The sequence below is a fragment of the Canis aureus genome, chromosome 6, assembly GCF_053574225.1.
Source record: "Canis aureus isolate CA01 chromosome 6, VMU_Caureus_v.1.0, whole genome shotgun sequence".
Lineage (NCBI taxonomy): Eukaryota > Metazoa > Chordata > Mammalia > Carnivora > Canidae > Canis > Canis aureus.
The window spans coordinates 68,582,006-68,606,609 of record NC_135616.1 but is presented as its reverse complement, the minus strand read 5'-3'; the positions used below and the strand labels follow the sequence as shown (position 1 = coordinate 68,606,609).

Here is a 24,604-nt window from a genome sequence, read left to right as displayed (position 1 = left end):
AATAAATAAATAAATCTTAAAAAAATAATAAAATAAAATGTGAACACGACTGTTGATTTTAATGTGTAGATTTTATTAAATTTATACATAACTTTTCGCACTTGATCTTAGCCAAAAGACCAAGAAGTGATTTATACATAACTTTTCAAATGCACACACCCCGTGGTCCATGATTGGGAGAAAGTCAGGAGACCTGACTCTTTAGGGAACCTCTGTATAGGGCACCAAAACAACTGGTCAAGCCTATCGGTTCAGTTTTTTAAATTATTTGTTTCAGCTACAATTATCCCATTAAAATAGCTGATAAGTTCATCAGAGTAGACTTGTCCAGAAAAAAGGAAAAAAGAAAGCTCAGCAAGCGTATAAATATAAATAGAGACCAAGTATCATAACTACATGAACCTTATTTAAAAACAGAGAGAAACATTTAGTGTGTACATCTTATTATCTCTTTTCCGACAAGAAGCAGGAAGATGGACTTGTGAGGTCCTTCTGCACGCCAGGAACCACCTACTCCCACCCATCTGTCAAGCCAGCTCCATATGTTCTATAAAGTCAATGGAATCTTTTTTGTGACATTTTTCCCAATTAAAGAGAGCATCTTTTCTACCCAGTTTTTCTACAAACTCCTTATAAACATTTATATGTCTGTATTTATGTTAGATTTAATCTATTTCTTATCGACTATATACAGATTAACTATGTTAATTTTTTGTGTACATAGTTGATCTCAACATTATTTCAGAAATATTTAATAATCCCCTACTAAGTGCTGATAATACCCAACTGAGTAAGACATGTACTATATTTAGACAGAAACAGGTCTTCATTATCATCAATCGACACTTCCTATACCTAATAACAACATTTTGAATGAATATATACTTTTTAATAAAGATGGATGGTGCAAGTTTTTTAAATGATAGAATATGGGGAGAATGTTCAATAGCTTGTTTTTTTTGGAAGAGCATTATTACCACATTTTTCCGTATTCTTTAATTTAAAAGAGAATCGTTCAAATGAAATGAGACTTGGCATAAAACCTCAAAAAACATTATGGCATAATCAAATAATGAAAACAGGGTTGGGATTTAAGAAAATCCTTAGTAGGAGCATGGAAACACCATTTCTGGCTAAAATAGCACTTCGCTGTACAAACTGTAAATGAAGGCCATAGAAGTATTCTAACTACAGAATTCCTAGTATTTGAAAAATCATGCAAAGGAAAAAATTATAATAAAAAATAAAAGTTTAATCTATATAATAGCTATTCCGTAAAGTTACTTACATCTTCATGCATATTCTATATATATGACTGAATACTCACTTTTATTGACTTGCAACCAGCAAAACCATTGCTACTGATTTGTAGGAAGCAAGTGCTCTAGAAAAATAATTTGAGGGGCACCTGAGTGGCTCAGTGGTTGAGCGTCTGCTTTTGGCTCAGGTCGTGATCCTGGAGTCCCGGGATTGAGTCCCACATGGGGCTCCTCATAGGGAGCCTGCTTCTCCCTCTTCCTCTCTTTCTGTGTCTCTCATGAATAAATAAATAAAATCTTAAAAGAGAAAGAAAAATAACTTGAGAAAAAGCCCTATATTTATGTTTAACTAGTTATTTCTTAACCAAAATCTGTTACCAAGAAAGTAAATATTAATATATGGCTACATAAAACTATCAATTTCCTCAAAAATGCACAGAAATCAGTAAGTTATAAAATATTGGCAGGGTGGGGATTTATGATTCATGTACAAGAGACCCTCCACTCCAGCTGTTGATAGCTGTGCCTGGGCTGTTGGAACACATGGCTCTGGTCTCACTGTGTGACACATGGTGAGCTCACCAATGTCTCAGCAAGAGCTTGTAAGGGGAGAAAGTGACATTTTTTGTACTAAAAGTGGGATTTCATCAGAGTAGTTCAGCAGGGCCTCACTTTGGAGAAAACCTAATATAAAAATTCCAAACTTATGAAATAAATATATTTGGGGATTATTTCTTATTCAAGGTAAATCACCAGGGCTATATGACCATTGCCTTGTTTATATTATGTGCATCAGTATTGATTTTAAGTATGAATTCAATATTTACACAAATTTATACACACATAATTTAGGATTGGAGTTTGATCCACTCAGACATGAGTGACATTATTACAAGTTGAAAACTGGCCATTTGATTCTACAATTCACTTATAGGTCTTTGTTTCCCTGATTACACAATAAGGGTAATTGGCCTAAAGTTTCTTTTAACTCTAAAATCGTATGATACCTTGATTTTTCTGAGACAAGTCTTCTGCTACATCAATGGCTTTAGAAGTTCATAGTTCCCTTATATCTTCCTTTCCACAAACCTCATATTTTGAAGAATAGTGATTTGGGCCAATGCTCTAGGAACCATACAAGTAGTGGACTTCCTGTGGTCCTGGAACTAGGGTTAGAAATCCACACATCTGGATTTCTATGGACATGTCAATCATAAATTATCTTTCAATCCCCAAACACCAGTACAGAAGTCTATGTAAGTATTAACGTTTTCTACGGGTAAAATGCAATTTTTATTGCATTAAAACGGTTTACAAATACAAAATATAATGGTTTGTCTCTTCTAAAATCCCCCCAAAAAGTGAGTACATAAAAGTTTCTCAATTTCTTGTGTTTTTTCCCACATAGTTTCGTAGATTTGCGGTGTCCGCCACCACTTGTCTATTGAAGGAGGAGACAGTATAAATGGGCAGTAAATTAACGTATCTGGAAGAACAGAAGATCACTGACTTTTAGGTCACTGGTTTATTTATGCCTACAAACGTAAGGCTGCAATTTTCCATTCCTACATAAACAATCATTACTCATTAATTCAACAACTGTATCTTGAAGTTTACTATGTTCCAGGTCTTGTGCTGGACGCTAGATTCAAGATATTACAGCCACACAGGCTCTGTGCCCCATGAAAGTTACCACTAATGCAGACCTAAATATTAGATAAATTATACCAAATATATTTGTCATTACAAATTGTGCTAAATGTAATGAAGGAGAAGAAAACAGTATCAAGAGACAGAATAAGTTTCTCAGCCTAGAATTTGGAATACTTGAATCTTCAAAACAAGCCATCTTTTATATAAGGTGCCTCCTGTAGATCAGATACCATATCAAAGGCCAGGCTGGGGAATGCAGAACATCCTGTCTCTCTGTTCCCTATCTCTCTTTTCCCTCCTCATCCCCAGGTGCTCACGTACTAACTTCTTTCCTTCCTCCTCCTTCAGAACAAACAGACAGGCCCTCATGTCCATCCAGTTATGAAAACCAATGCCTAGGAAGTCCAGTACTCTCCTGGGAATGAGCCACGGTAAGTGGTCTCCCTGTTATAAATGTGTGTGAATTGCATGAAGTAAAGAAGCAGACAGACCAGACATCAGAGCTCAGAGTGGTAGGCCAGGTCCTAAATCCCATGTTCATTTTTCTGTCTTCATTTTCCTTGGTTTCTCCACAGCATTTCACACAGTTGGCTACTACCTCTTGCTTGAAATGTAACCCCTCTTGGAATACTCTCCCCACAACCTCCCCCATTTCTCTAACCACCTCTTCCTCCCCCATCTCTAAATGTTGGAGTTTCTCAGGTGTCAGTCCTGGGTCCTCTGTCCCTAATGAATCTCCTTCTCTCCTCGATTAATCATGTCTATTCACATGGCTTCAAATGTCATGTGTGAATGATGACTCGCAAATGTGTGTCGCATGCTGAAATCTCTCTTCTGAGCTCCATATTAAAACGAAGTTCTTATTTAAAAATTACTTTTAAGATTTTATTTATTTATTCGTGAGACACAGAGAGGCAGAGACATAGGCAGAGGGAGAAGTAGGCTCCCTGCATGGAGCCTCATATGGGACTCAATCCCCAGACCCCGGGATCCCAGCCTGAGCTGAAAGCAGATGCTCAACCCCTGAGCCACCCAGGCATCCCTCTTTTTTTCTTTTTTTTAAGTAAGTTCTATACCCAATACGGGGCTCAAGCTTAGACCCTGGGATCAAGAGTTGGCTCTACCAATTGAGCCAGGCAGGTGCCCCCAGACTGAATTCTTTTCTTTTTTTTAATAAAGATTTTTAATTAATTTATTTGAGAGACAGAGAGAGCAGAGCAAGTGAGAACACGAGTTGGTGGGGAAGGGCAGAGGGAGAGGGAGAAGCAGGCTTCCTGCTGAGCAGTCCCCGCCCGCCCCCCCCCCCCCCCCACTGTGGAGCTCCATTTGACAGGGATCATGACCTGAGCTGAAGGCAGACACTTAACCAACTGAGTCACCCAGGTGCTCCCAAAACTAAATTCTTAATTCACATTTAAAAAATCCTGTTCCTCTTTCAGTCTACCCTACTGTATTTGGTATCATTACCATCTACCCAACTGTACCAGTTGGAAACCTAGGAGCATCCTTATGTCCTAACTTCCCCCCTTCTTCACGCATGCTATCATATAACCTTAAATCAGGCAGACGTCTTCTCATCACCTCTCCTAGCACACTAGGCCAAGCTATCATCATTTCCCACCTGGACCACTACAGTAATCCAAGGGTTTGCCTATATTCCCTCTCCACGAGGCAGCCATTTTTCTCTAGGTTAAAAACTTTGGATGGCCTCCTACAGTAGTTTGAAAAAAGAATTTCAAATATTTTACTAAGAATCCTGCATGATGACCTCTGCAAGCCTCTCCAGCCTCATCTTGGGCCATTTCTTTTTGCTCATTGTGTTTAAGACATCCTGATTTCCTTTTCACTTGCTTATTTATGCCAGGCCCCTTCCTATCTCAGGGTCTTGGGTATGCTCTTTCCTCTGCAAGGAACATAATGAACCTTTACTTTCCACACAGTTGGCTCCTTACTCAATCAGCCTTAGTTCAAATATTCCTTCCCCAAGTCTTCTCTGATTATGCTCTGTATCAAGGTTCTCCAGAGATGAACCAGTAAGATAGATGGTAGATAGATAGATGATAGATACACACGCATACTCACACACACACATATACATACTTACATACATACATACATACATTGTTGGGGTAACAAAGCTGAAATCTGCAGGTCAGCCCAGAAAGCTGGAAACTCTCAGAAGCTGATGCTGTAGTCAGAAGAATTTTTTCTTATTTTCCTCAGGGAAATCTGTTTTGCTCTTAAAGCCTTTCAGCTGATTGGATGAGGTCCACCCTCATTATCTAGAATCATCTCCTTTATTTAAAGTCAACTGATTTTAGATATTAACCACATACACAAAATATCTCCACAGCAACACTTAGCCTTAGTATTTTGTTGAAAAATAGTACTATAGCCTCGCCACGTTGACACATAAAATCAACCACCATACCTGGCTAGGATTTGACTCTTCAATCTTTATTTCTATGCCATTAACATATGCATTTTATTTCCTCATACCAGGAACCTTGATAAGGGCCTAGAATTTTTTCCTCATTACTATTCTCAAGGCTGGACTGAGGCACTTTTGACATGCAATAGAATTTCTGGGCTAAGGGGATCCCTGGGTGGCGCAGCGGTTTGGCGCCTGCCTTTGGCCCAGGGCGCGATCCTGGAGACCCGGGATCGAATCCCACATCGGGCTCCCAGTGCATGGAGCCTGCTTCTCCCTCTGCCTGTGTCTCTGCCTCTCTCTCTCTGTGAATATCATAAATAAATAAAAATTAAAAAAAAAATTTCTGGGCTAAGGAATTGATTGCTTCCACAAATCCCCCCTTACTTGTATTTTTCCAGTCAAAAATTTTGCCAATTAGAGATAATACTTAAACGTCAAACATTGTCAAAAAGTAAACTCCATAAGTGGTAGTAATAATCCCATTGCTGGACATTCTAAGCTGGTTTTGATTTTGTTCTCTCTCTTCACTATAGCTTCCTTTGACTCTAAGTATTCTTCTTTTGTACTTAAGCGTGATTATTTAGGAAATACTTAATGTCTGATGCTCCACAGATTAGCACCCAGATGTGTTACTTAGTATTTGAGAATCCTGAAATTTTTCTTGCAAGAAAATAGTGTCTTTTTTTTTAATATAAAAAACACCTTTCTCTATATACCCTAAGAGGAAGAATACACATTATAAGATGACAGGGAAAATATGTGGGAGAGACAGAGCCTCAATCATTTTCCAGTAATTAATTAATAAGCTTGTCCTACTGAAAACAATGCAAAATCCAACCCCCCCCCTTCTCAAAGAATGGAAAGGAGGGTAAAAATACATAGTTCACTAACTGTAGTCAAATAGTTAACTTCTTTAGCCATAATTATGCTAAGGTTCCCAAACTTGGCAAAATCTAGAGTATTAACAAATGGGAAACATATCAAGACCAGAAATGATTTTCATATTAATTCTCACCAGTATCAAGTAAATGACACCCACCTGCAGTCTTTGCTCAGTTACAAGGTGGAGGGGGGTGCGGTGTAGAAGGCTAGCTGGATTGTGAATCATGTGGGCCACTTGTTTGCTTCCTCCTTGTGATAATGATCTTCCACCCAACCAACTGAGCACCTCAGAAAGTGGGGGAAGGCAGGAGTAGGGACAGGATAGTATCTTCAATTTGGTCTACGTTGCTTTTCTTTAGAGGTACCAAAAGAAGGGAACAGAGGTTGAAATTAATGAGGTGGAAATGAGATTCTGAATTATCAGTGCATTTCAATTATCTCTGCTCACCGTTGCAGGTTGACTGCACTCAATTTCCTTTAGACTTCCCTAGGTAGAGAAGTCTAGACTCATGAGAAAGAAATACTTCTTTTTCATAGGAACTCTATTCCCTGTATCTACCTCTATTGTTTTAAAGGACGGTTTAAAAAGCTTAATGAGGCCTAAGTAGAAAAACATTTTTACTTTTTGTTATAGAAAGCCTTGAAGGCATTTTTGTCAACAAAGGGTTTCCCCTAGTGTCTTTGGACCATATTTCTGAAAAGCCTTTCCATGTCACTTCCCTGCATATGTTCCCCAGACTAGAGGAATGTAAGTAACATAACATACCCTCTATATACTATTTTCTTCCTCAGTTCCTCATGTCCTTGTTGGAAACATAGCTTTCATTCTTTAAGACTGCTTTCAAGTTCTAATATCAGAGAACTTCTGCAAAAACCAGATATGGGCTTGATGTGCAGTGGATTGAGAAGTTGAAATACCATAATGCTTGCATACAAAAGCAGTGAAAAGTCAATTATGTTCTTTCTCTGTGGGTACAGTAAATAATGATAAACCAGGCAGGAAAATCATAAAGTTCCTTTTTTTCTTTCTTTCTTTTTTTTTTTTTTTTTTTTAAGGAAAAGAAAGAGTATAGCTAGGGAAAAAAAAGAGAAGGACTTTGTCTCTGGTTGACCAGCTAGCCCAGAGATTCTATCAGAAACAGTAAAAATTGCAGCAACTTAATGATGGCTTACAAGATGGAGAGTGCCACTGGTTTGAGGTTCTTTGTTGGGTATTTTTGGAGGACCTGGAGTGGGCCTGCAAGGAGGTAATGTTTAAGGTAAAGAGAAGTGAGGGGCAAGATTCCAGTCAGAATCTGACAGGGGTACAAAGATCAGAATGAGTACAGTGATGTGATGGGAATAGACTCTGAGGAACATTGTCTGTCCTACCCAAGGGAGGGGCTGCCCCACAGGAGAAGGATATAAGCCTCCTTTTCTCTGAAGAAGGGTCAGGGACAGGCAGTGTGACTGAGTAGTGGCCTGTGCTGTTTCTTTCTGGCAGAAAGCCTTCATTAAGAGTTTCTCAACTGCCAAGGAAATTAGGCCCCCGTTCAGCCAAGTTAAAATTCAACCCTTCACCTCCAGCCCCACTCCTTCCAGATCCTTTAAAATTGACCATAAGACCTTTAAAATTGCTGGAATAATGGGGCAGAGAAGAAAAGATTAATGGTTTTCCCTAAGCAATTAATTTGGGCCTGCTATTTGAATAACTAATGTTCTAGTATCCTCTTATTTTGCTTTCCACTTAAAATTCAAAGCAGACTCATAACTACTCCATATGAGAACAAGTTCTGGAGTTTCCTGTCACCTATATAGATAAATTATATAGTTATACACACACACATACACACTCCAGAGTTACGATTTATCTCCCTCCTTCAGTTTCTTTTTTTTTTTCTTAAAGATTTTATTTATTTATTCATGAGAGACACAGAGAGAGAGAGAGAGAGAGAGAGGGAGGCAGAGACACAGGCAGACAGAGGGAGAAGCAGGCTCCATCCAGGGAGCATGACGTGGGACTCGATCAGGGGTCTCCAAGGTCAGGCCCCGGGCTGAAGGCAGCGCTAAACCGCTGAGCCACCTGGGCTGCCCCCTCCTTCAGTTTCTAATACATTCTGACCTGGTGCCCTTCACCTTTTAAGTGGTGAAGACAGTAAAGGAAATCTTAGCATTTGACATTCAGTGCATCATAAACATACAGCTATACATGCAAGTTGTGTAGGAAAGCACAGAATTATCATACTACTTGAAAAAAAAATTAGCCATTTCCTCCAAGAAGAAAAAAACGTTTGGCCCAAGAATTTTGTATTCTTCTTCTTTTCTTTTTCTCTTAATTCCTGAAACCTACCATGAAGATCCCAGGGAATGAATAGAGTTTCCAAGTTTGCTTCTTGGTTATTCTGAAACACTCCTTTTTGGGATATACACAGATGTGTGGATCTTTATTAGATATGGTCTTTGCCCAAATGCCTAACTCAGTCTGTTTTCTTGCTATTATCTTCAAGTGAAATCCAAATCTCTAGGAGGAACTTAAAAAAAAAAAAATAACACCTGGTCTGGCACCCAGAACCTTAAGGGCCAAAAGCCAGAGCAGATTCTCCAGCTATAAGAATCAAACCATTCATCGTCTGGCCTTCGGGTCTGCCAGCCAAGAGGGAACAGGAAGCTTGCTGTGAGTCCAAGACTGTGGAATGCAAAACCCCAAGCAGTTACTTGCTGTGGTTTTAAGCTTTGTCCTGAAAGTTAAGAACAATGTGAGTGCTCTTCTAAATAACATTGTAGTCAATAAATACCCAACTAGCACCTAAAGTCTTTGAACCTATTCTAGAAGTCACTCTTTACATGATATTTCAACACCGTATTAGTCTTTAAAGCAAATTTAATATGGGTACTCGTGTACCAAGTACCCAGACTGCCTGCCTGATTAGGTTGCTATTTAAGACCTAGCAGATCAAATGCCCTCCCTAAAAATCCTTAGTAGGCATTTTAATGCCTTATGGAAACCTCAGCTAGCTATTGGACAACCTTTCTCATGGGTCATCCTTGAGTTATAGTTTACAGATTTGTATGGGGTGAGAGGGCTGTTTGAGCAGGATCTGAGTTTGTCGTGGTTCACATATATGTGCATTTAGACTCTATGTTCGCTGGCAATCCAATTTAATAGCTCATTTCCAAATCCTTTCTTGGAAAAGGAATTCAGATTACATAATCATGAAAAACAAACCTGTTGCCACCCAGCATGAGCTAACATGTTATAGTACTTTATGGCCTCAGGTTAGTAAGCCAGCACCCGGTTTCTTGCACCAAGGAGAACACTGGGAAAGTGAAGATCTGCCAGTTTTGTTAAAGTAATGCCACTTAGTGGTAATGACATAGGCGATTCACCTTTCTAGTTAGATCACACTACCTTAGGACTGCATGATCATTAGCACCTCAGAAGCCGATTAAAGCAATTCTTTAGATTAGCTCGTCTTAGTAGGAAGACCACCTTGGGTGTTCCTAGTCATCCTCAAGATTCCCATCAAATGCATCCTCCGCAGCACAGCCTTCCCTGACACAAATGAAGTCATGAGCTCTGATCCTGTGTAGCCATCCACAAGCATAAATTGTCTATCAAATTCAACCAAAGAATTGGGGTGTTCTGGGTTTCTAAATACTTTCATTCAGATGGGCTTGGGAGATAAAAGCCTTTCAACTCAATTTAATACTATATTTCCTGGCTTAAGAGCCATACACAGATAACCTTGTGATTAATACACCTTATAAACTTAGTATTGAGTGTAAAAATCACCTTCATTCTTCCTGTAGAAATTAAAGATGATTAGGTGACAACCTATTCAGAATAGTGGGTGTCAATAATTATCTTTTTTTAAAAAAGTCTTTATTGGTTTATTTGAGAGAGAGAGAGAGAGAACATGAGTGGGGTGAGGAGGGGCAGAGAGAGGGAGAAGCAGACTCCCCACTGAGCAGGGAGCCTGACTCAGGGGCTTAATCCCTGGACCCTGAGATCATGACCTGAGCCAAAGGCAGATGCTTAACCTCTGAGCCACCCAGGTGCCCCACCAAAGGCTATCTTTTGAAAACTCACCATGTGGCATGCTGCTAAGAGCTTTACAAAGATGATTCACTAAATTCTCATAAGAACCCTAGTAGGTGGATAAGGGTGAAGAGAGAAATTTGCCCAATGTCTCACAGCCCTAGTGGTGAGGCCTGGACGTGTTTTTCTATCTGCCACGTACACCTCTGCACTGGGCTATCTCCTTGTTATCACACAGCAGAGGGATCCAGATAAGGATCACACTCTCCAGTTGCTGAGGTCAATGGGTCATGCAGAATATGTATTCTGTCAAATTTGATTTTTTTTTCATGAAATAATACCCTTTCTCTTGGTAATTAAAGAACCAGATGCAAATCTGAAAAGTGTTTCCTGTTTTTTTTGTTTTTTGTTTTTTTAATAGTCAAGTGTTCCCATTTTTCTGGTTCTAAGATCTCAGAAGTAAATTCTCCTGGAAGGGAAAATATAAGGGTTATTTATTTATTTATATTTAAAGATTTTATTTCTTTATTCATGAGAGACACAGAGACAGAGAGAGAGAGAGAGAGGCAGAGACACAGGCAGAGGAAGAAGCAGGCTCCCTGTGGGGAGTCTGATGCGGGACTTGATCCCAGGACCCTGGAATCACAACCTGAGCCAAATGCAGACGCTCAACCACTGAGCCACTCAGGTGCCCCATAAGGATAATTTTAGATACACTTTGTCTCTCAAATATCTGCTTAGCCAATACTAGACAAGAGGGAAAAGTTAGGTCTCTTCAGCAGCTACTCCTTCTGCAACTTCTAGGAGGCAAAGGAGACAGGAATGAACAGTTTTTACTCCGTTTGCTTGTGCTTCGCTGGCACTCTGCCTCATGCACTGAGCTTTTAGATGAAGCAAAGCAAGGTGGTTACTCTCCAGCTGTTTCTCTTCCCTCTTCTCCTGATGTCTTTCTTTCACCAGACAGCTGGGAGAGTAGAGTTTGAGGAGTTTCCACTATTTGAACAGGGGCCCTTGGATCTATCATTCACAAATTCTACATTTTTTATTGAAAACTTACTATGCACCCAGCAAGGAAGTAGGCATGAATGCGTTCAGTACTCAGCTTTTTTTTTTTTTTTTTTTTTTCTGGCTACTGAGGGAACTGGATTCTGTTAAAGTCAGGCAGACCTCAGATGCTGTTCAAATATTGCCTTCACTCTCAAAAGTAGTAGTAGTTTTAGGGTTGTGAAGTGTGGAAGGTATTAGGAATTAGGGAGGGTTAGCAGCCTGAAGAAGTCAGGGCTCCCCTGGGGAGAAAGTGAAAGGGAATCATCATAAGGTATTTATCTAGGGCTTTTCTGGTTTGAGAAGGGAGGATTGGAATATAAGGAGGCCACAAAAGTTGTTGTCTATTTATTCTCTGATAGATAATGGAGCCACAAAAGTTGCTGTCTCTTTATTTTGTGATATATTATTTTGTGCTATTTATTTTTGTGATAAATAAAGATATATTTTCTAAAACTATAGCTTAGAGGCTCAGTATTGATGATTTTCCTTCTCTCCATGCCACCAGGCCTCACCTAAACACACAGGGGCCTGAATTCATGTAATAGCTGTTGGGAGACCACCAAGGTAGGTTTGGCTGAGACTCCCATGGTTTTAGCGCTGAAAGTCACACCGCCCTGAAACCCCTCCCTCCTAGGTCATGCTGTCATCCTAACTGCTCCTTGAAATTCAGCAAGCTAAACCTATGTGACCTTCATATGCAGGGTTATATCTTGCGGAGAATCAACTGGGACAATTTTAAAATATTATATCATCAGGCATTTTTTTCAATGTCCTATACCTTAAAATAAAAACAAAAGAACCTCCATCCAAATTCATTTAGAAATATTCTCACCAATTTAGGGCATGAATGATTTAACTGTTCTCCAGTTTAGGCTTAAAATACAGTGACTATACAATTTAGCTGCCCAATTAAGATATTTTGAGAGCAAAATGGAGATTAAAATTATTTAAAATGGGGGTACCAAAAATAAATAAATAAAATAGAATAAAATGGGGGTACCTGGGTGGCTCAGTGGTTGAGTGTCTGCATTTGGCTCAGGTTGTGATCCCAGGGTCTTGGGATGGAGTCCCGCATGGAGCTCCCCACAGGGAATCTCTTTCTCCCTCTCCCTAGGTCTCTGTGTCTCTCATGAATAAATTTTTAAAAAATATTTAAAATGTATAATCATAATATATTTATTTACCAACAAATTGTTTTTTTTTTATATTGTTGGATCTATAAAATAGTGCCAATAAAAAACATTTTCAAAAAAAGAATTCTTTCAGGGGTGCCTGGGTAGCTCAGCCAGTTAAGCATCTGCCTTTGGCTCAGGTCATAGTCCTGGGGTCCTGGGATCCAGCCCCATGTCGGGCTCCCTGCTCATCGGGGAGCCTGCTTCTCCCTTTCCTCCTCGTTCCTGCTCTCTGTCACTATCTCTGTCTCTCTCTCAAATAAATAAATAGAATAAAATCTTAAAAAAATGATTCTTGGGATCCCTGGGTGGCGCAGCGGTTTGGCGCCTGCCTTTGGCCCAGGGCGTGATCCTGGAGACCCGGGATCGAATCCCACGTCGGGCTCCCGGTGCATGGAGCCTGCTTCTCCCTCCGCCTGTGTCTCTGCCTCTCTCTCTCTCTCTCTCTCTCTCTGACTATCATAAATAAATAAAAAATTAAAAAAAAAAAAAAAGTCTTTGAAAAAAAAAATGATTCTTAAAAATATATATACCCACGTATATTAAAATAAAACATGTGAAACATGTTGATTATCTGAATATTAAAAATAGTCTAAGCAGAATAATTGTTGTTGGTATATATTCATATACTTTATCCAGTTTCTTAGCTCTATCATTTGTTAATACTCTGTTATTGAGATATTTCTGAAGAATGTATTTTTTCAGTATGATCTTATTATATATGTATTTTAAAAATAAATTTGCCACATTCCTTATCAGTTGACTCCTCTCTATAGTCCACAGTATTTTTAACTGAGAAATTATTCCCCCAGTGGTGAGGGTCATAGTAAGCTCAGAACAAATTCTGCTAAATGGAGGAAATTCTCAATTCTATTCTTTTTATTCTGAAATGTGTAGGTATTTCAGCCAAGATATTTTCACAGATGATTTCTGTTTGTTTCTTTTCAGACTAGATTTAACAAGCACTTTTATAAGACAAAACTTGTCAGTAAGTTCTATTTGTACTTTAAAACATTTTATATAATGCCAATGCTTCAAAATTGTTAACTTTTATGATTTCATTCCATTCTAGCACAGAATATACATTTATGAAATAAAACAAGAAACTGCATCAAAAGATTATTCCACAAGTCTTGGTATTCCAAGGCACAACTGTAGAATTTCAAAATTAAATCTTGTAAATTGATGAGGCTGTCATTGTTTATTCAATTCTTTCCTTGCTTTTATAGGATAAATTTCAATATTTCCTTGTTTCCAAATTTTTTTTTTTTTCCCAAATTTTGTTTTTAATAACTGCAATTCTCTAAAAGCTTCACGGAACATTTCTGCTCTGTCGACATCCTATTTAACATGAAATTTATTGATAAAAGTTAGAGTTGATGTAGAATTTGTATTTATGAAACTCATAATACAAATACTTTTGTCTTCAAAGTTCAACTTTTTAATTGAATTTACAGTAGTATTTACAATATGGCCAGATGAACTTTTTTTTAACATTGATTCCATGATTTTATGAAAAATATCGAACACTTACTGAAATTAATCAATTTGTAATTTGAAGCATCTGTTGACAAATAAGAAAGGAGTCATTTAGCTGTCTGCAGAGTTCTAATTAAACCAAACACATTAACAGCTATTGCTTCATATTTCATACTTGTCCAGGAAAATCTTAAAATAATGTTTCATGTTTAAAGTAAATCCCGGGACCTCCAAAGCACATTCATTTTTTTCTAGTTTTCATTACTACAGCTCTCATGGTGGATAGTAAATGGACAAACATTTTTAGGTACATGATATATTCCTCACCAATGTCACTGAGAAATGAGAATTCTGTACTTAATTTTTTCCACTAAATACGCATTTGCTTTGTCTTGTTTCTTGAATTCATTGCTGCTGTGAGGGTTCATCGCAAAATCTTTAAGAAGCATTACCAAACAAAAAGTAAAGACTCGTAGATTTACACCATCTAGTAAATGACAAAATCATTTTAGCAGGATTGTTCACACCACTATATATAAGCCCTTTGGCGGGCATGCTTAACCCCCACCACATCTATCTCACATTCATCAAATTTCTCATTTCTCACATTTCACAGGGATCCCACCCACTGGCCTATGCAGCCTAAAGGCTTCATCATCTCCCAGGCCTGACTCCCAACTAAGGCACAACTGACTCATACCCCAGATGGCCACTAGGGGCAGCAGCAACAAACACTTCTCCCAGTCACCGAACCCAAAGCCAGCCAATGCCACCTGTATGCACTCTTCATCAGCCCCATCCTTTAAAGCGGTGGAGTTGATTAACTGCGTCAAGAAGATTTTCGAAAAAGTGAGAGGAGTTATAACTGATAGTTCAGATTTAACCTGTAGTTACATGTTGAACCCTGTTTATTGCACATATACATCACACACTCCTAGAGAAGACCATGATAGAATATGGTAGTACAAACTGACCTACCCAACTCAGGTTGGTTTATTCTAAAATAATATTTTGTTAAAAGCAGCAAAAATAACAACAACAACTCTGAGACACATGTTAAACCAGAGGGATGCCGGCACAATAGAAGTAAACCATGAAGTATATTCACTTTATCTTTTGACCATAGGAGTGCTTCATAAAATGAATTTCTGTACTGCCTCTTAAACCTACTAATTCAGAACTAGATATAGCTTCCAAATTTGCATTTTAGAAGAGATTTCCGTGATCTTCTTAGGGGCACTAAAGTTTTATTTCTGGTTTAGAAAATGCCTTCACCTTTTATTTCAAGGTGTCAAACCCAATGATTATAGAGATCAGGAGAATCATGCACTTTACTACATGGTTAACCTAACACCTGGATCAAAACTCGTTATTGAAAGTGAGATAGAGACAAATTGAACTTAAATTCAGTCACGTGATGATAAATACTGTCATCTCCTTCAGCAAACTTGACTTGCAAGTTGGGAGATTTATTTTTGGCTGTATCATTGTCTTTTTGGAAACTTGGACTTGTAGTAACAGCCACATTTTTTTCTTTGAGGATCAAGTTTCCAGCCAAGGAATAGGAAATATAGTGAACATTGATTTTAATCAACGTTTGAAAGAAATAAGCACCAGGTAAGCATTTTTTCAATGAAATGCCACTGAAATTTTTAAAATATGTAGATTATTTCACTTCTTTTATAATAATTGCTATTGCAAGAGCCGTAATAATGTGTTTCTAATTTCTGTAAGATAACTGATTCCAGAATGATGAAGGTTTACCTGTTTAAACTATTTTCTGTATTTGTAATTTTTTTGCCAGTAACTTGTGTGAATTTTTAGAACCATCTTATCTCACTGTCTTCAGCTATGAAATGAGATTTTAGTCTAGTGGATGTCCAATGTTCATTCTAGTTTCTTAAATTCATCTTTCACAACTTTTTTTGAGTGTTTGGAATTTCATATCATGTGCATGTGTTATCACTTGATCATTCTGTAAATTATGGGCCATTATTTTTTCTGTTACTTTACTTTAAACAAGCAAATGTTAGCTTAAAAAGGGAGTAGTAAGCAAGAACATTAGATACATTGAGGGAATGGAGTTAGAAAAGAGAACATAGTGAGTCAGGGTATGTGGGACAGTAGTTATTGTTAAAGATTTTCTAAGGTATAGGGAATCACCTAGTGGTGAAAATAGAAAATGCTTTTTAAAAGCTTAGGATCCCTTTTCTTGTGCTTTAATTCAGTTCAGAGCACTGCATAGTGCCCATATGGTAGGTAATCAATGTACTTAAAGCATTCCAAGATGTTGAATATTTATTTTTTTGTAATCAACTTTTAAAATCAACTTTTAAAATATTATTTTGAATATGTAATATTTGCCCTCAAGTCTTTCTTTCCTAGAGGGATGGAAAAATCCCCTCATATTAATCCTTGAAAATTAATTCTTATCTCAATGAATGTGTTAAATTCATGGTTCTGTAGTTAAAAGAAATCTAGATATGCACAAAACAAGCATAAAAGCATGACCCTTATCTCCTAGAAACGCCTGGTCTAAAACTATCAGGACCAGGCAAATCTATTATGATTTACACTTCTAATTTCACAGATGAGGTAGCTGAGGTTCCATCTACATAAGGGAAGCTTTTTGAAACATTTGAGAAACTGAGATGGATTTTTCACTTGTCGAAGATAATAAATCATATGTATATGACACCTTCCATTTAGTTTGGGTTCTCCCCAAAGCAAAGGCTAAGATAAAAACTAGGATGGAAGGAGTTTATTTGGGTGCTAATTCCAGGAAGCAAAGTGGGAACCATGGGAAGTGAGACAGGGAAAGAGGAAAAACCAGGGGAAGGGTGCTATTTCCCAGTTATCCCTACAGGCAGCAAGGGCTTAATTTTTCTGCCATCTCTCACAATTGCACACATGAAAGATGGAATGCAGAGCCATCTATCCACTGGCTCCAACCACATTCATTGAAGATTGTCCCTGGAAACTATAATTATTCCTGTATTTCCAGGCTGTGCCTGTGTGGTGGGTTATCAGGCTTTCTTAGCTCCAGAAAAATCCCTGGATCAGAGAAATGGAGTGACCCGTGGCTTGCGCTTGAGGTGGAATGAGTCTGAGCGTACACAGAACAGTCTACTACAGTTCTACCTGTGACACGTGGGCCAAGGGGATGTCCTAACAGCACTTGCTATGACCACACCTTACCCTGCTGAGATCCACTTGTCCTCATATGAAGTTTACTCTGTCATTGTGCCTTCAAAATGGTGGCCACGATCTCTAAAGACTTTTATACAAGTATTAGTATAGAGGAATTAGTAGAATAAGCCACGGTGGTTCTTGCTATTACAGCTAGTCCCAAGGCTATGACATATTCATCAACTCTGTGCTCCATCCATTCTAGATCTCTCCATCATTGGTCAGCATCAACTGACCTAATTTTTTTTGCCTGGTGGGGTATTCCAGAACTTCATCTCAGAGTGGTCAGGCCTTTGATTGCCTGCCCTTATTGGACTGTGGTGGCTGCAATTACTTGTTCACTCTTATTAGCAGACATAAAGGCACAGAGGAGTGCCTCCAGTGATTCCTGAGTTCCAGACATATTCTTTCTGCCCCTTTTATGTAACAACAGCAACCCTAGTTTCTCACCATAATCTGGGTTGATTAGCCTCATCAGTATTGTAACTCCTTTCTTTGCCTGCTGGTTCAATTGCATAACAAAACCAAAGCCCATTTGTAGCCTTAGGGTTTGTGGGACCCTTTCCTGTCACTAGGAGTAGTGTTCCCCACTCCCACTTTATCAGTAGAGCCCAAAGTAGAATGGGAAGCACATATGGGTTATTGGGAGTGGTAATGAGAAGGGCTAATTTTTGTTCCATTTCTTAGAATCTGGACCTGGATATTCTAGGTACTGAGGACACAACTTGCTATATACTGGCACAATACAGATGGGGCATCATGGAGGATGTTTCCCTAACCCCATCGGAGGTTATGCCACAACTAGCACCTTAATAGGCTATTCCAAAGTGATATCTGTGTTAGTTAAGGATGCTGTAACAAAATACCAAAACCAAGTGGCTTCACACAATAGCCATTTCTCTCAGCTCTGTAGGCTAGCAGTCTGAGATCACAGTGTTGACAGGATTGGTTCCTTCTGAGGGTTGTGAGGGAGAACTTGTTCTCTTCCTCTCTCTCAGTTTCATGTAGTTGGCCAGCACTCCTTGGTGTCCCTTGGCTTGTAGCAACTGCATTCTTTTCTTGGCATTCCCTTGTATCTCTTTTCTGTGTCCAAATATCCCCCTTTTATAAGGACATTGTCCTATTGGGTTAGAGCTTACCCTAACAACCTCGTGTTAATTGATTACATCTGAAACAACTCTGTTTCCAATCAATATTGCATCCTGAGATGCTAGGGGATAGGACTTCAACATGTGAAATTATGGGGGATGCTATTCAACTTATAGCACCATCAGGCCAGCCATTTCCAGGAAATAGGCAGGATATATGGTAGAACCAGTAATCCTATAGTCATGCACATGTTTCTCAATGGGTCCTGTGGTCTAAGACAATTTTAGGCAAGATCCCATAACTGTAAGTCTGGTATTCTGTAAGCCCTCAGAAAGGAAAGTTGGCAGAGGCTCTGTAGAGAGAAAAGAAAAACCCACATCTGGTGTAGGTATTGATTCCTTCAAAGTGGAGGTGGAAAAGATCCAATGCAAAATTGACTTGCCACCCAAGAGGTTGGTTGTTTCCATATCTGTAATGGAAAGATATCTAGAAAATCTACAAATATTCAATAAACAATATACTTCTAAATAACCCACAAATGAAACATAAAATCATAAAGGAAATTAGAAAATACTTGAACTGAGTGAAAATGGAAAGACAAAATTTGTGTCATCCATTTCTCCAAAGAAGACATACAAATGGCCAACAGACATGTGAAAAAATGCTCGACATCACTTGGCACCAGGGAAATACAAATCAAAACCACAATGAGATACTATCTTACACCAGTTAGCTGGCTAAAATGAACAAGTCAGGAAACAACAAATGTTGGCAAAAATGTGGAGAAAGGGGAACCCTTTTACACTGCTATTGGGAATGTAAGCTGGTATAGCCGCTCTGGAAAACAGTATGAGGTTCCTCAAAATGTTGAAAATAGAGCTATCCTACATCCCAGCAATTGCACTACTAGGTATTTACTCCAAAGATACAAATGTAGTGGTCCAAAGGGGCACCTGCACCCCAATGTTTATAGCAGCAATGCCCACAATAGCCAAACTCTGGGAAGAGCCCAGATATCCATTGACTGATGAATGGATAAAAATGTGGTATATAGATAGAACGGAATATTACTCAGCCATCAAAAATAAAATCTTGCCACTAGCAATGATGTGGATGGAACTAGAGGGTATTATGCTAAGTGAAATAAGTCAATCAGAGAAAGACAATTATCATATGATTTCACTCATATGTGGAACTGAAGAAACAAAATAGGATCATAGGGGAAAGGAGGGGAAAATAATACAAGACAAGATCAGAGAGGGAGACAAACAATGAGAGTCTTAATCATAGGAAACAAACTGAGGGTTGCTGGAGGGGAGGGGTTAGGGGATGAAGTAACTGGTTGATGGGCATTAAGGAGGGCACATGATATAATGAGCACTGAGATTTATATAAGACTGATGAATCACTGAACTCTACCTCCAAAACTAATAATACACTATATGTTGATTACTGAATTTAAATTAAAAATTTGTGCCATCAGGTAAAGTTAATATAAAGTTTAAATGCGTATGTTAGCAAAAGAAGAAAGCTCTAAAATCAGTTATCTAAACTTCCACTTTAAGCAGCTAATAAAAGAAAATTAGACTTAAGTATAAAGAGCAGAAATAGATGAAACAGAAAATGGACAAATAGTAGAGGAAAAAAGTCAACAAAATCAAAAGCTGCTTCTTTGAAAAGATCAATAATGTTAATAAAATTCGAGCTGGATTGATGAGAGGGTGGTGGAGAGAACACAAATTATTAGCATCTGAAATGAAAGGAAAACAGATAATTACATACAATAAGGCCTCTAAAAGGATGATAATAGGAATTTTTGAAAAACTATCTTCTAATAATTTTGATAACCTAGATGAAACAGAAAAATTCCTTGAAAGACACAAACTACTGAAATTGAATAAAGTAAAAATGGAACACTTTAAAAACCTTTTTTTTTTTTTTAATTCCTGATTAGACACCTGCATAGAGAAAACTCCAGGCCCAAGCATTTAGGAATAAATGACACCAATTCTATGTAAACTCTTCCTGAAAGAGATGAGGAGGAAATGCTTCCTAACTAATTTTATGAGGACAGATTGAACCTGTTACCAAAACCAAGCCAGGTTTAATCATACTTAAATGATATGGCAAGATAGGGGCACCTGGCTGGCTCAGGTGATGCTCTTGATCTTGAGGTTATAATATAGTTCGGGTCCCACACAGGGTGTAGAAATTACTTAAAAATAAAATCTTAAAAAAATGATATAACAAGATGGAAAACTATGAACCAATATCTCTCCTAGACATAGATGCAAAAATCTTTGAGAAATATTAGCAATATTCATCAATATATAAAAAGGATAATATACTACAAACAAGTGGCACATGTAACAGAAAAACAAGGTTGCTTTAACATTTGAAAACCAAACAATGCAATCCCCATGATACCTGAATAACAGAGAATTACCAAAGGATCATCTTAATAAGTGCAGCAAAAGAATTTGATAAAATCTAACACATAACCATGATAAAAACAGTCCACAAACTGAAACAGAAAGAAACTTTCTCAGTCTGATAGAGGGCATCTATAAAAATGTATGGCTGTCATACTTAATAGTAAAAGACTGAATGTTTTTCCCTGAGGAAAGAAAGACAGAAAAGATGTCCACTTTCATATCCATTTGACATCATACTTGATGTCCTAACCAGTGGAATAAGGAAGGGAAGAAAAAGAAATAGAAAGCATATAGTTTGGAAATGAAGAAGTAAAACCATGTTTTTACAGTTAATTTGGGGTCATCAGGTTGGACCCTGTTAAAGCCTGAACGTTTATGTCCTCCCAAATTCATATGTTGATATCCTAACCCTTCAGTGTGATGGTATCAGGAGGTGAGGATTTGGGGAGCTAATTAGGTCATGAGGGTGGAAGCTTCATGAATGGTATTAGTGCCCCTATACAAAGAGACACAGAAAACTTCCTCTTTCTCTCTGTGCTCTGCTTTGTAAGGACATGGCAAGAAGAAGGCCATCTGGTGAGGAAGAGGGCTCTCACTAGAACCCAAACATGCTGGTACGTCTCATTCTAGATTGCCTAGGCTTCAGAATTGCGAGGAATGAATTTGTCATTTAAGCCGCCCAGTCTGCGGTAATTTATTACAGCAACCTGAAGTAAGGCAGGTTCTAATTTGACTAAAGTCTTCATAGAAAGGGAGAATCTGGAGTTGCCATACATATAGGGAGAATGCCATGTAAGCATGAAGACAAGCCAAAGAGAAAGGCTTGGAACAGATCCTTCCCTTAGAGCCTTTAGAGGGAATTAATCCAGACAACACATTGATTTTGGACTTCTGGCCTTCAAGAAGTTTCTGTTGTTTAAGCTCTCCAGTTCATGATATTTTGTTCTAGCAGTCCTGGCCAACACAAGACACAAGACAGTTTAGCAAGTCTGCAAGATACAAGGTCATTTTATAAAAATAGATTGATTTCTTTATACAAGCAACAAAATACTAGAAGCTAAGCATTTTAAAAATCCAGTTACAACAGCATACAGAAGAGGAAATACTTATGAATGAATATAACAAATTCATATGTACCCTGAAAATTATAAAATACTGCTAAGAGAAGTGTCATTTAGAAAACCCAAATCACTGAAGAGATACACAAGGCTTATGAACCAGAACATCCTTAAATTCTTCAAATTAATCTATAGGTTCAATGTAATCCCAGTCAAAATTCCAGGAGGATTCTGGAAAAATGAATATTCTTATTCCAAAATGTTTATGGAAAATAAAGTCCCTAGAATAGACAATATAAAAAGATACTAGCTAGAGGATGTACAGTACTTAATTTCATGACTTATTATAAAGCTACAATCATTAAAACACTATGATACAGTGGTAAAGATAGACATATAGATCAGTAGAACAAAGAGGCAGAAATATATCCATGTTTGTATGTTCAATTAATTTTCAACAAAAGTACTAAGGTAATAATAGAAAAGGACAACAAATGGTGTTAGAACAACTGGATCTTTATATGGAAAAATGTACACCTCAACCCTTATTTCATGCTATCCAAAAAATAAATTCAAAACAGATCATAGACTTGAGTGTAAAAGCTCAAATTATAACATTTCTAGAAGATATGTGAACATTTCTTAGATAAGATTCAAAAAACCATGACCTATGAAAGAGAAAATTAAAATTAATTTTAAAATAAAAAATGCCTGCTTTTTTGAAAGGAATCATTAAGAAGCTGAAAAGAGAGCACATTTGAGAAAATGTTTGCAAAACAGGTATCTGACAGAAGCTTTGTGTCCAGAATATATGAGAAATCATAGGAAGAAGACCAACAACTCAATAAAAATGTAGGCAAAATATTCACAGGCAGAAAGGAGAGATGGTAGATGAATAGTCCAGAGAGAGTAGACAGGATCAATGAGGCAGTGGCTTTAAAAAGAGAAGTGAGGGAATTGAAAATGACTCTCAGAAGACATCTACGTTTGGTTAGGTGGGATTCATCTCCTTCAGCCCCTAAACATACAGGTAGGGGAAGGAAATCATGATTGAAGTCATAGAATAGTCTCCATCACATGATTCCCCTGTTCAAGAAATCAATGTATGTCTTTACTGATTATTATAGATAAATGTACTACAAGGCTTGGCTATATAGTGATCACTCAATAGATAACTATTAAGAAATGAATAAATGGGAGTGCCTGGGTGGCTCAGTTGGTTAAGTGGCTGCCTTGGGCTCAGGTCATGATGATCCCAGGGTCCTGGGATTGAGGCCTATGTCAGGCTCCCCGCTCAGCCTGCTTCTTTCTCCCTTTCCCTCTGCCTGCTGCTTCCCCTGCTCATGCTCTCCCACCCCCAAATAAATAAATAAATAAATCTTAAAAAAAGAGAAATGAATGAATGAATGAATGAATAAATAGCAAATGCAATTCTTGAAAGTCCTGTTACAGGTCTTTCTAGTTCTGTTTTCCTTAGGCAGCTAATAGTTGAATAATTACCCCTGGGAAGCAATGGAGTTGTGATTAGTCTTGGAGTCAGAATTTGGTTGAAATCCCAGAACAACCAGATGCTAAACTGATCATGGCAATGCCCAGTAAAAGTTCTACTGACCTACTGGCTCACTCCCCTTTTTTGGGGGGGAATTCAAAGATATCGGGGGAACGAAGCCTTTCTCCGGATGGTAGTTTTAAGTTTCAAGGCGGTCTTATTTTTCATGTGCAAAGTTACTAGGGAGTCATTAGAGCTACAAAAATGAATTAAAACAGATTTTACGCCACAGGAGTCTTCGAGACTCCTAGGAGAGACAGACAGACATAAATATAATGTATACACTTTTCTAGGAAAGCTGTAGAAAATACTTATTTCTAAGGAGTGAGTGAGAATAGGGAGGTTTTATGAAGAAAGTAGCATTTGGATTGGGTCTTGAAGGATGAGCAGAAAAAAAGTAAGGGACCGTCTAGAATGCGGTAACCTAAGGAAAGGTATACATTGGGTTACAGAAAGCTTGGCATCTCTGGAGGACAAGAGCATCAGAGACATATTGACAGATATAGTAAGTTAATAATTCATTGTTTTGCTCCTGTCTTTAGAAGCTTATTTTTAATTGAATAGGGAAAGAGAACAGGTACATAAATACACACAAAAAACCAGTGGGCTTCATAGAAAGGGGAGATTACATCCAGTTTTGGCGATTCTTCCGGCCGCGATGTCATCCCCCCACCCTTTTCTTTTAAAATATAAATTTATTTTTTATTGGTGTTCAATTTGCCCACATATAGAATAACCCCCAGTGCTCATCCCGTCAAGTGCACCCCTCAGAGCTCGTCACCCAGTCACCCCCACCCCCCGCCCCCACCCACCTCCCCTTCCACCACCCCTAGTTCGTTTCCCAGAGTTACGAGTCTTTCATGTTCAGTCTCCCTTTCTGATATTTCCCACTCATTTTCTCTCCTTTCCCCTTTATTCCCTTTCACTATTATTTATATTCCCCAAATGAATGAGACCATATAAGGTTTGTCCTTCTCCTATTGACTTGTTTCACTCGGCATAACGCCCTTGAATGCAGCTAACAAGTGTTCAGGATCCCCTCTTTAGAATATGGTCAATAAGAGTGAGATCCTCTGTGTCCTAGGTTCAATTTCAAATTAGGGAGCTACCATGTGCCTCAGTTAACTCCTAGATAAAACGGAAACGCCTTCCTCAAAGAATCGTTAAGAATGACACGGGCTGAAGAACGCAGGGCGCTCGCAGTACCTCGCATCTACGCCCTGAGTCCTGGGTCTTAGTAAGGGGATCCCTGGAGGGCCCGGCCGGCAGCACAGCGCGGCGGGCGGAGGGCGACGGACCCCGCGGCCCTAACCGGCGGGCGGGGCCGGCTGCGCGGCGGC

The 24,604-nt window shown here is 38.5% G+C and overlaps 1 long non-coding RNA gene across 2 annotated transcripts; it reads right to left on the bottom strand.

Moving 5' to 3' along the window:
• Positions 1-108: 108 nt before the first annotated feature.
• LOC144315250 (uncharacterized) lies at positions 109-24,570 on the bottom strand. Of its 2 annotated transcripts, none has more exons than XR_013380996.1 (3): positions 24,471-24,570; positions 6,386-6,581; positions 109-2,745 (listed from the first exon to the last, which is right to left on the bottom strand). It is a non-coding gene; the product is annotated as an uncharacterized LOC144315250 (long non-coding RNA). The 2 variants fall into 2 exon arrangements; XR_013380995.1 differs by lacking the exons at positions 109-2,745; positions 6,386-6,581 and adding exons at positions 13,365-13,806; positions 14,000-14,029 and having other exon boundaries at positions 24,471-24,565.
• Between the last annotated feature and the right edge of the window lie 34 nt (positions 24,571-24,604).